Below are 12,356 nucleotides of genomic sequence, written 5' to 3'. Positions count from 1 at the left end.
CATAGGATTGCAACCTTAGGGTACAATACTATGCTTGCATACCAGGAAGTAAGTCCCACAGAGCTCAGTGGGGCTTAACTTATGCCTAAACTTGCATAGGACTGCAGTGTTACCGTCTGAGTCAAATTTTCCACCTTGGGAGGACTGAAACGCCTATGTGTTGCTTCCCTGTTTCACCTACCTCTTCTTCTTCCCTCCCCTGTGTTGAATGTTAGATTGTGACTTTTGTGAGCTTCTATTTTTTGAGGCAGGGTGCCTGCCTTATATTCTGCAAAGCAGCAGGTGCACTGTGAGGAAGAGAAGTTGTGAAGAGTGCTTTTTTTGCATGTAAAGAGAGCACAGGAAGAGAAGAGTCAGGAGCGCTGTCACGTTATCATAGTAATGTGCAGAAGAATGGGAATATGTCCTCCACCTACTGTCCATGACCTGCACATATGCAGCTATGCATCAACAGAATATATTCCTCGTATGCACACAGTTGATCAATGGGTGTGGCAGAAGGAATATGACCGTGCGCATGGAGATGGGGCCAAGATTGGGAGAAACATCACCACACACACTTCTATATGCATCTCTCTGTACATGTTGCTGTTCATCTGCCAATCACCATGGGAACTAGATGCCATGATTCAATACCTATTACAATCTCCCCACCCCCAATCCCACCCAATAAAATAAGCACTGTTGTATAGCCTTGTTTGTACCTTTAGAATTACATTGCAGAAAGGGGTTTTGTTAAATCTTGCCAGAAAGAATGTAATATGATTCCTGCAAATGCCTAGAATATTTAGGATTGGCTTTGAGAGGGAGTAGGATAGCAGTCAATCACAGGAGCAAATCACCTGTGAATTCACTGAGCTCAGGCAAGCCACTGTCTCAGTCTCCATCACCTCCAATCTGGAATAATGTAATTATTATTATAATGTAACCTTACAAAGTTGAAAGAGCTATAAAGGTGATGAACTTGAAACAGACTGAGAACAGGAAAATTGCTATTACAAGTGCTCTATTATTATATAAAAGCTGTGTGACTGTTATGAACCCCTACCGCTGGTTTTGTGGCCAGCAATTTTTATTTATTTTGGCATGTCAAATCAGGCATAATTGACACTTGAAAAGAGAGCAAATATCTTCTAAAAGATCCCATGCTGCATTTGGTGTAGAATTCCTTCATTCACATCTTAAGATCAATTTATTTGGGGGAAGCTTAGCTAGTAATAATGAACTGTTCTGGGGTTGTTGATGTTTTTAAGATGCTGATGGTAATGATTGCCACTTTTCTACATAGGTATACCTAAAGTGGCTTATAACTAGGGACAGGGGAGGATTTCAATTCAGTTCACATTTAAATATGAACCTACTTTCCAAAACAATGTCGAGATGCAAAAAAACAGCCATGCATCAAAATTTACACATCTCTGAATTTGGCAATGCAGTTCTCCAGCCAAGTAATGTGTACAAAAATAGCATATCAAAATGCATTATATTGGGAGAAATTCCTTTGCAAAAGTGTGTATATTAAAAGAAATTAACACTAAAATGCTGGTGTACTTTTGGGAAAAAAACCCACAAACTGATATGGAAATGGTGAGAACTGAAGATTGGAAAACTGAGGAATCTGAGAGAAACCAAAATGGGAAGATTCATCCACCCCAAGAAATACAATAAGAGGAATTCATAGCAGAGCAGAATTACAATACTACTTGCTCATTTCAAGACATAATGTTTCAGGCCACTCCAGTCTCTGCCAAGTGGGGAGATTGCAGGAGTCTTGGCACTTAACCAGGGTTTGTGTTTCTTTGGGAGGAAATGCACAATGGAGGCTAGAGTCTTCATGAAATATTTTTATTCACACATATTTACACCTGGGGTTTGTGAAGAGTTGACGGTATTTACATCTCAAGAGGGGCTTCTCCTTCCCAGCAGCACTTGCAGAAAACACCTTCCCTTCTGTCTCGGCCATCCTGCTAAGAAGTTCCACTTGCCCCACATCTTCCAAACATTTGCTTTTAAAATATTTTTTTTCTGTGTGACATAACAACAGCTGTAGAAGAAGAAGAAGAAGAGTTTGGATTTGATAGCCTGCTTTATCACTACCCAAAGGAGTCTCAAAGCGGCTAACAATCTCCTTTCCCTTCCTCCCCCACAACAAACACTCTGTGAGGTGAGTGGGGCTGAGAGACTTCAGAGAAATGTGACTAGCCCAAGGTCACCCAGCAGCTGAATGTGGAGGAGTGGAGACGCAAACCCGGTTCCCCAGATTACGAATCTACCGCTCTTAACCACTACACCACACTGGCTCTGGCAACCCGTTTGTCCAAACTCCAAGGATTTTCCTTTGATGTGTTGATGACTTGTTCTCCTTAACTACTCCCCCCCCTAGGCACTGATGCTCTGGACTGGAAAAGAAGCTTAACCTGCCTTTTTGCACTGTTAAATATGAAGCCTGTTAGCTCACCTTAATTCTGTTCAGGAATTCTGGAACTGTGTATAGCAAACACAGGGAAAGAGGCACATGAATGAACATGTTAGCTCCACCCTTCTCATTTTTGTAGCCCTCCATAAGTTTGAGAGCAACTGTGTGAAGAGGCTCCTTGCATGTTTTAGAACGGTGCTTTCCAAAACATGTGGGGACTCTCCACATACTCATGGCTTACTAATTCACACAGTTGCCTGCCACTTTTGGAGGGCAACAGTAGCATGCACATCCCTGCAACACCTCCCTCCCCCCCCCCACTTTATTATACTTAAAGCCAGGGGTTCTTTAGTTTTCTGCTCCCAGGATCCACTTGAGCTGGCTAAAATGAGACTGAAGCCCACCCATCACAAAATGGCGGTGCCAATAACAAAATGGCAGCAGAAAGGGGTTGGCAGAATGAGCTGGCAATTAAAGACTCCCCCCCCCCGCCCCCATTGCTAAGTAATCCCTTTTCTAAATTGCTAAATTCTTTGCCCACAGTTCATCTTTCTTGAAGAAAAGTACAGACTGCATGAGACATTTTGTGACTCAGCCTCCCCATTTTATGCAGAATTGCTGACCCAGAAGTTCTTAGTGGGGAGGGCATTTTATTTCTTTATTTTATCTACCTTCCACCACCACCACCCTCACCCAATATACACATACTCCTCTCAAAGTGGTTGGCGTTTTTTGTTTTTGTTTTTAACTGATCTGTAATTTCATCTCCTTGTTCTTTTCACACTTAGCTTTCACTTATTTCCCCCCAAGCTGCCGGTGTCTTTCATTCCTTTCAACCTACTTCTTTCACATTCACATCTTCCTATGAAAGCTCTATCTCTTGTCCCCAGTTTTCTTTTCTTTTCCCAGTTTATTAGATTACTCTTTAAAAATAGTAACCTTTTTGGCTCTCTAGCTTCCTTCAATGCTGCCTCTAGCCCTTGCCCTTAAAGGGAGGGTGGAGAAGCTTCTGGGTTTGGCAGGAGATGGAGAGTGGGGGGAGAATTAGGATGTGGGGAGTGAGTCTGCGTGAAGTGGATGGGTCAAAAGGATCAGCAGCAGATCACAGGACAACTTCGTCATTCAGTCTCCCTCCTTCCTGTTTGCTGTCTTCCTTCCCTGACACTTGTTGCCACATCCGTTTCCTCTGCTTTTCAGATGGGCGGGTATGTCAAACTCAGTTTTCTTTCAGTTTCTTCACATTCTTAATTTCACTTCTGTACATTTCTACATCAGCTTGTAGGAAAAATTTTTTTAAAAAATAACACAAACCTCATTAAAATTCAGTAGCATTTTAGTGTTCATTTATCCTAATGTATGCATTTTGATATGCAGTTTTCCTGCAAATTTCCTGAATACATTCTTTTACCCATGTTCTGTGATTCTATTCTATTCAATGCACATTTTACCATAGCATTTGCATTTATTTTTTTAAAATCCCTCTCTCAATAGAACATACAGAGACTCAGTTTTCAAATCCTAGAAGTGTTCAGACAAATTAGCCATACCCAAAGCGTGACATTGCTGTTATAGGCAATATAGAGATTGTGAGAGAGGAGAGAGAGGAATGGAAAGGCGGAAACAATAAATTTCATTCTTTTACATTTTTGTACCCATTATTTGTCTGGAGAACTACACTGCAGAAATCGGAGAAGTGTGAATTTCAGAGGCTGAAGGTTCGCATCTTGTTTTGCAAAGTGTGGATTAGGTAAATTCACCTTTAAATGTGAACTGAATACAATTTCTCCCGCATCCCTAATTCCCACCCTGACACACTGCATGCTGCAGCTTTACTCTCTTACCAATTCATCTCCTACATATTCCTGTGCACTGTACATGCAGGGAAATGCTGCTACCCACCGCTCAACAATAAAGCCACGGCATGACAAGGCAGGTGGGATGCAGCACTGAAGTGTCCTGGTGGTCTCTGGAGCACAGTTTGAGAAATGCGGCTGCACATTTTCCAGCCCCAGCACACCTGAAGGAGGGCTGTTAGCCAACTGCTCAAACTAACACATTATCAATGTATATTGTTTATCAATTGCCTAAATACATAAGCCAGATAGTGGCAATGCTAATGTTTTGTGGTTTTTTAAAAATAATAATCTTGCATTGCTGAGATTTGCTGACCATAAATTCTGTCTGTCTTGTTTTCTTTGGCGCTTTCCACTCAAAATAAAATGGTTTTGGGTGAATTTGTGTTCCTGTTTGTTTTGGTTCTGTTTATTGGACTGGCTTACGCCGGTCTGAGGTTTCCAGTGTTGTTAGATTGTATTTGTGACTAATATCTTATGAGGAACTGAATTCTTAAAAGTGATTTGGGATGTGTTAGGACTGTGCAAAACAATCTATAGGCACAAATCAGCTAATGCTAGGCATTTTCTGGGTGCTTTTATTTGAAATGGGAGATTTAAGCATCTGCTTTAAGCCTCTTCCAGAGAAAAGAACGTGACTGAAAGGTGCTCAGCTTCAACTGGATTGTGCCAACCAGTCTTACTTTATTTTTTATCATGAATATGTGTCGACTTTGCTCCTGCCTGGAGAGAAAAATGCACAGAAGGGAGTGGGATATAAGAATGCTGAAAAGAATGACATAATATGACCTCACTCTACAGCTGTCTGCCTTCCCCACCCGCTTTTGCTAAAGATTCCCCATTGAGGTTCTTAGTTGTCCAGTACTCAAAAAATACTCCTAAAAGTAGTAATAATGCTTATGTGGATTCTCTCCTCCACCCCACCCCCCAAATTAGCAGGAGGTTAATCTCAAAGTATTGCTGCCTGTTCCATCTCCAGCATGAACAAACCCAAACAGACGGTTAGCTAATGCTCTAATTGTGTGTGGTGGCTGAGAAGTGTTGGAGACAACATATAATTTCCAGCTTAATTGTGCTCTTCCTCAAGCTGGGCTGAGAACGCAGGAATGCAAACAAGAAGTATTTAGCAGTGATGGGAAGTCTATATTTCAGGTGAACCTGGGCTGGCCTCCGTCTGTCTTGGGAGAAAATGGAAGGGTACACTGTTGGGAGATGAAGTCAAACCATTGGAGAATTGCAGCGCCTGCTGTGGCTGTAGAGACCAATATGGGAGAGACACGTTTTGTTGCAGGTGGGGCAGGTGAAGGCATCATTCCTCCTCTGGTCACTGCTGTTGATACATGACGTGGCTGATTGTCTCCAGGTGCTGGGTAACTGGCAAACTGGCCTTAGTTGTGGACTAACAGTTTTCAACCTACACTAATAATTCACAATGGCAATAACTATTTAATTCAGTGGTTTTTGAACTTTTGGCCTACAAGGATCTTTTCCCACAAACACTTGCCTGTTGATGGTGATTAAATGTGTATACTGCCCTTCATCCAAAGATAATAGGGTGGTTCACAACATAAAAGACCTGTTATGACTATTCTGGGGAGTATTATATCCAGTATGCAGACTGTGTAACAAGGTCACAGGCTAGACCCACTTCATTGTCGTTGTGTCTCTGCTTGAATCAAGCACATTTTGTAACCCAGCTCTATTTATTATTTTCATCAGGTGAAGCAATGGATATGCAAAAGCAATGTTTTAAGTTGCTTAATGATTGAATGAAGGCCAATAAACTAAAGACGGAGGTACTGCTGGTAAGATTCCAGCTGATCTGGAAGATAGGGTTCAGCATATTGTAGATGATACACTCGCCCTAAAAGATCAGGTTCACAGTTAGGTATGGGGAAGCGCCGGCCCACCCATGAGGTGAAGCAGCTGCCTCAGGCAACAGGATCCACTGGGACAGCAAATCTGGCCTCCAAGAATGCATTGCCTGCTGCTGCTGCCATAGTAGCAGCAACAGCTACGCTGTGCTCCTTGGAGGCCAGATCTGTCCCCTCTATAGTGGCCTTATGGCAAATAGGAGGCACTGCTGATCTCCTCCCACCCTTGTTCCTGATGTAGATCTTCACTCACTCCTTCTCTGGCGGGGGGAGTACATGCCAACATGTATTGGGTCAGCCCTGGGTTGAGGTAGTGCTAGATCCATGCCAAAGTGGCATGAATTGGCTCTCACAGATTCAGACTGGTGCACCAACTGTGCTTCTCCTAGACACTGTTATCTGTGCTGTAGTAGCAGTCACATTAGACTACTGCCAATGCATTGTGCATAGGGCTTCCTTTAGAGAATCTCCAAAGTTCTGAACACCTACTACCTTCCCTCAACTACTGAACTAACCACAGTTTCCATTATGTCCAATCTCAGGGAACTGTGGTTAAATGAAGCAGGAGGGTTTGCAGATACAGTTTTCCACAGCTTCTGCTACTTGATGTGAATTGCCATCTGAATTGCTGAAATGTTAAACATGCAAAACATGCTGTTCCTCAGAGCAATGGCACCTTTCTAGCTCACTAGGCATGAAGTCATCATCTTCTCCTGCCCTCTCACCTAGTGCAAGTAGCCCAGTTACAAGTGCTAAATAAAATGTTGTGTATGGTGTGTGTTATGCTTACCCATGACCTGGCACTAGACACGGAGTCCTCAGAGAATGAGCCAGACATGGCACAGGTCAAGCACCTAGAGGAGAGGGCAGGAACTCCTGGAGCCAGTCCTGAGGATTTCTTCTTATGGGAGGTTAGAGGGAGAATTCTTGGATCCAACAGAGGAGGTGGAAACACCCCTCAATGCTTGAGAATGCTGCTGTCAAAAGACCCTGTTTGAAGCCAAAGAACTCATCTCTGCTTTTCAGGCTGAGGGAGCCAGCATTTGTCCACAGACAGCTTTTCCAGGTCATGTGGCCAGCATGACTAAACCACTTCTGGTGCAACAGAACACTATGACGAAAGTCAGAGCGCACGGAAATGCCGTTTACCTTCCCACTGCAGCGGTACCTATTTATCTACACACGCTGGTATACTTTCAACCTTCTAGGTTGGCAGGTCCTGGAACAGAAAAATGGGAGCTCACCTCGTCATGCAGATTCGAACTGCCGACCTTCCAATCAGCAAGCCCAAGAAGCTCAGTGGTTTAGACCAGAGCGCCTCCCATGTCCCACACCTTTTGTTGTTGTTGTTGTTTAGTCGTTTAGTCATGTCCGACTCTTTGTGACCCCATGGACCAGAGCACACCAGGCACTCCTGTCTTCCACTGCCTCCCGCAGTTTGGTCAAACCCACACCTTTTACCCACTGGCAAACAGGAGACTTCCTAATCTTATGGGCTACTGTGTAATCATATGTAGCCAAAGGATAAAAATGTGCAATTTACTGTGTACCTCTTACTGCAGGGTGGGGTATCATGTAATTTTTTAAAAAATGTTGCACAAGAAGGAGGTGGAAATTCTGAGAATAAATCGCCCGCATTTTCACATTAATGTATTTCGTTTTCACAGCAACACCAGCTGCTTGTAATGAACAGAAGGGAATCTTACAAGATGTTGTCATTGCTGAAATAAAATAAAAAATCATTCTCTTTTCTCCTAGAATGCTGCTTTAAAGGGAAAGAAAGTGCTTGCATGGTTGAGCTCATAGGCAACATTGAATTATTCTAGTCTCTGAGTAAATACTATTGTGCATGGTAGAGAATACTGGATCTTGAAGTGACCAAGAAAAGTCAGTAAGTCTGTGTGCATTAAGTGGGTTGGCATATAAAGCGGAATATTGATTACTAGCTATAATGGGAACATTTCTGATGAAGGAGGAATACTAAATGCTTAATAGAGTGGGGGCAAAATCCTTGCTCACACATGACAACCTAAACAGTTGAAACTACAGCCTTGACTGGATTCCAAACTTCTTACCGTAAGATGAGCTGTGGATTGTACAGGACATTTTTTTATTGGTTTTTAACTGCCTTCCACCCCTAAGGTCAACTGCACAGATAATGATTTCTTTACGAATCCTATTCTGGCATAGCTAAATGAGGGTGTATATAGTCATACCAGGTCTGCCCCAATGTATTTTGTCATGTGTGACGCAACTCCAATTAAAATCTTGTTGTTCTAAGTTAAAATAGTAAGTGAAAGTGGCTTAAAAAATGTATGTGGACCTTTTCACACTTGACACTTCTCCTGTGTGGAACAACACAAGAAGGAAAAGGAATGTGTGGTACCATCATTACCCCATTATGGTATTGATATTGAACTTTATGAGCTGTTGTTAGCACTTTATACAGCAGCTGGCACCTTGTGTTATCATCTATATTTTATATTCCACCAAAGCACTTTATTGTACTGTATGTGGCACTCTTAACACAACTTAAACCAGCCTTGTTAGATCTTAGTAGTACGGTACTGTCTTTGTACTAGAAGGGCAGAGAGGCCACTGAGAATTGAAGAATATTTTTTATACTCTCCTCCTTGTAATATGCTGTATGGATTATATTATGGGAGTTGTGGGTGGGGTTGTTTTTACGATCTTAATTGCAGTTGTATATACTGTAACTTGCCATGGGACCTTCTGGTGAAGGGAGAGTAAGAAATACAATAAATAACTGTAGGAAACACTGTTGTTGCCAGAAAATTGTGTGAACATTTGTTTTTCCCTGTATCCAGATGTTTGGAAGTCACTGCAGTTCTAAACAAACGTTTTCAGTGCAAAACTGGCTTTCATGTAGCTCTTACATGCAATCATGTACATGCTATGTCATAATCAGTTTTACTTCTTTATCCATTTATTCATTTGACAAAAAGTATAACCCACTCTCAAAGGGTGATTACCACTGACAAAACGGCAGGAATCAGAAAAACTCCAGAAATTAGAATACAGCATCAATCATGGACAGGGTCAGTCGAATTAAAACAAAGCTGACATTAAAACATATTAGCTGTAATGATGCTTGCCTGAAAAGAAACACTCTTATCCCTTGAATCTGTCGCACCAAACTTCGTTTAAAAAATTGTTCTGGGAGGGTGAAAACGGGCTTTTCATATGGTCTTCCGTTCTGCTGGCTGGTTTCCTTGTACAGCGCTGTTTGCTGTTAGCTTTTTTGTGGCAGAGGACAATTGATTTGCTTGGCTGGTGTGCTTCGGTGTGACACCTCCAGCATGCGGTCGGGCATCTAACGAAGGTTTCTTATTATTTCGTTCTATTTAATAATAACATCTTCGGAACACATATCTCTATTTCTAATCCCATTGGGTTTTTTATGTCACTCTGTGAAATGTTATGTGCATTTATAATATACCACCGATGACGACACCGGGGGAGGATTGCGCGCGGTTGTTTTGCATTTTACAGTTAAAGCCTTCGATGAGAATGAAAATAGACGGTCAACCCTTCGACATCTCCGAGGCTGCACTGGGTGGTGGGGGGTCGAGAGAGCGAGGAAACACCCTGGGACAGCCTTGCCACACCCTCCTTCCCCGCCAGCCAATCCCGATCATCTTTTGCTCTCCCCGGCTTCGGATCCCGCCCAATGGAGGCTCTCCCCTGCGCGGGTTCCTTCCCTCGAAGGGAAGGGAGGAGAGCGCCAGGAGTGCAGCCCTCTCGCTCCAAGAGGGGATGGCAGAGCTTGGCTTCCTCCGCTTGGATCGCCTGCCGCTGAACTTTCCTGCCGGGATTTAAATTTCCCCCATCTCCCCACCACAGCCTTTCTCCCTTTCAGCACACACACCTTTTTGCTGGAGGGAGAGAGAGAGAAAGACTGCGTGGCGCTTCCAAGGTAACCCGATCTCTTGCTGCACACCACGTTTGTATTTCCTGATCTTCTTCTGCAAACCAAACGAGGCAGGTGGAGGGCAGGGTCAGGCCAAGGAGGCAGCGACGGCCGCAGATATTGCCGGTGTGATCGCAGCCTCGCCCCGCCGTGGGAACATGTGCGCGTCGCCGCGTCCAGATCTCCGCCCGGGTTTCGCCTGGGCTCCGCGGAGCACTTTCAGCCTGCGAAACTGCACCGGCTGCTTGGCGGGGACCTGAGAGCACCACGCTTGGAGCGTGCAAATCCCTCGCAGCCAAACAAAGAAGACCGAGATACTTCGCCTGCCTCGAAAGTAGCTCGGCGAACGCCGCTGGGTAGGGCGCGGTGGAGGTGAAGGAAGGGACACTGCGTTTATAGAGGGTGGTGTTTTTTTTACGCTTGGCTTTTTTTTACCCCCCTTTTGTAAATCATTTGCTAGAAATCGGCACCGGGGAAGACCCGGTAGCCAGGGAGATCCGTGATCGCCCACGACCGGCGGTGGGTATCGCTCTTTGTATTATATAGCCTGTGACACAGGGACGCTGTTGGGTTTGTCTGTCTGTTGCTTTTAAACTCTCCTAGGGGACGGCGCTCAGTATAGAGATCGGGTGTTTTTGGAGGGGTGATCTTCCCCGTTCCCTCACCCACTTTAGCTGCGCTCTGTTGCTCGCGATTGATGGTGCCCCTTTCAGGCACTCTCCTCTCTCTTCACTCTGTACTCGAATCTGCTCGAGCACCTGCTTAAAGGGAAAGCGGTTATTTCTCTCGTTGGTCCTAGCAACCCTTTAGTGTCTCTTGTCTCTTTCCGGAATGCATTATCTTCCCAGACATTAGCACCCGCAGGGCTTCAGAAAAATGCAAGTCGATAATGTGTTGGGAGTTCCTCCCCTTCTCTTCTCAATGCATCCATTATTGACTTCTATCCTTTCACATACCAGAGTTTTAGGTGGTGTTCCTGGAGTTTAGCGAAAAGGAAAAGGCAGTTATATAATGCAAGAAATTGCCTTGGTTCTGTTTTGTGCTAGGAATCAGAAATATCCCATTTAGGCAAACTAAGACGGTAGAGATGGGATTGTGTGTGTGTGTTAAAACTGTTGTTGTCTGGATTGAAGTTGAGGAGCCATTAAGAAGAACAGGCAGATCTTACCTTTGGAGCACAATCCATCGATAGGTCATCAGTCTTTTGTACGCGTCTTGTTCATGAGTTTTGCCCAAGAGAATTTCCAGGGAGCTGTGAGCCTCATGTCAGTGGGAAAGTGGGGTGCCGTGTGGATTTTCCATCTCTGGTACCAGAATGTCTTGCAAGGGCCAGCCCTGTGGCTAGAAAGTTCTCGCAGTAATGTGAATAGCATTTCTCACATTAACTTCTGAAATAAATTAAACAGGTGCATTCATCACTTTCCAAAGATGAATGAAAGCCTGGTATGGAAAAAGTAACAGATTAGTGGCTTTCTAAGAGAAAAACGCTCAAACTCCTGCTGTGAGAAGAATAGGGGGGGATCTTCCAATGGCTCTCTTCACCCTTAATTAATTACAGTTCCCATGATTCTTTGGTAGAAGCCATGTCTGTATGGTGCTGCTTTCATTTACAGTGCAGATGGAGCCTTAGACTATGAACTTACAGTAATGGTCTAGGGACAGGAGTGTTCTTTAGATGATGGTGCATTTAGATTTGAATACTTCACTTCAAAATGTGGTAAGCTAGCCCTGAAAAACGTGGGAGCCTCTCTTGCTCATTCTTCTGAGTAAGGCCTTGGACTTCTGCCCCAAAGCACGACCTTGACAGCACTTGTGATAGCTCAGTATTAAGCCTCCATCTGGGAGCAAACATTGGTTCAAGGCCATGCTTTAAATGTACGAATGTAAAAAGAGCCATCCTGGGCCAGACAAAAACTCCAGAATCCAGTCCCTCAAAGCTCCTCTGCAGTAACTTGGGGTCTTGACAATCCACAAGGGCCAGCCAGATGTCTCTGGGAAGCCCACAACCAGAGCTGGAAGCCAACAGCTCCCTCTACCAATGCCTTTGAACAACTGGTATTCAGCTCCATGTTCTTTCAACAAGGAGCCTCCATTTAGTCATTGGTTTGTTTGTTTGTTTGTTTATTAGATTTTTATCCTGCTTTTCAGCTAATTATATTGTCCGTCCCCCCCCCAAGTGGCTGAAATGAATTAAAAATAAATAATACAAGCACTGCCATCAAGTCTGGAGGTTCTGTAACTGGCCCCGGCCCTATTGTTTTGGCAGGTAAGGCAGGAGCCAT

The 12,356-nt window shown here is 43.9% G+C and overlaps 1 protein-coding gene across 5 annotated transcripts in view; it reads left to right on the top strand.

The window, feature by feature from the left end:
- The first annotated feature begins 9,865 nt into the window (after window positions 1-9,865).
- The window catches only part of STON2 (stonin 2), a 67,162-nt gene continuing 64,671 nt past the window's right edge, over window positions 9,866-12,356 (top strand). For 2 of the 5 annotated variants that reach the window (XR_014547736.1, XM_083612111.1), the window contains exon 1: window positions 9,869-10,080. The gene's annotated coding sequence lies outside the window, so the exon portion shown is untranslated. Of the gene's footprint in view, window positions 10,081-12,356 lie in introns of all 5 variants that reach the window. The other 3 variants (XR_014547737.1, XM_083612112.1, XR_014547735.1) reach the window with 2 other exon arrangements.

The sequence above is a fragment of the Podarcis filfolensis genome (assembly GCF_964270895.1).
Source record: "Podarcis filfolensis genome assembly, chromosome: 1".
Classification (NCBI taxonomy): domain Eukaryota; kingdom Metazoa; phylum Chordata; class Lepidosauria; order Squamata; family Lacertidae; genus Podarcis; species Podarcis filfolensis.
This window is presented reverse-complemented; position numbering and strand designations above follow the sequence as displayed.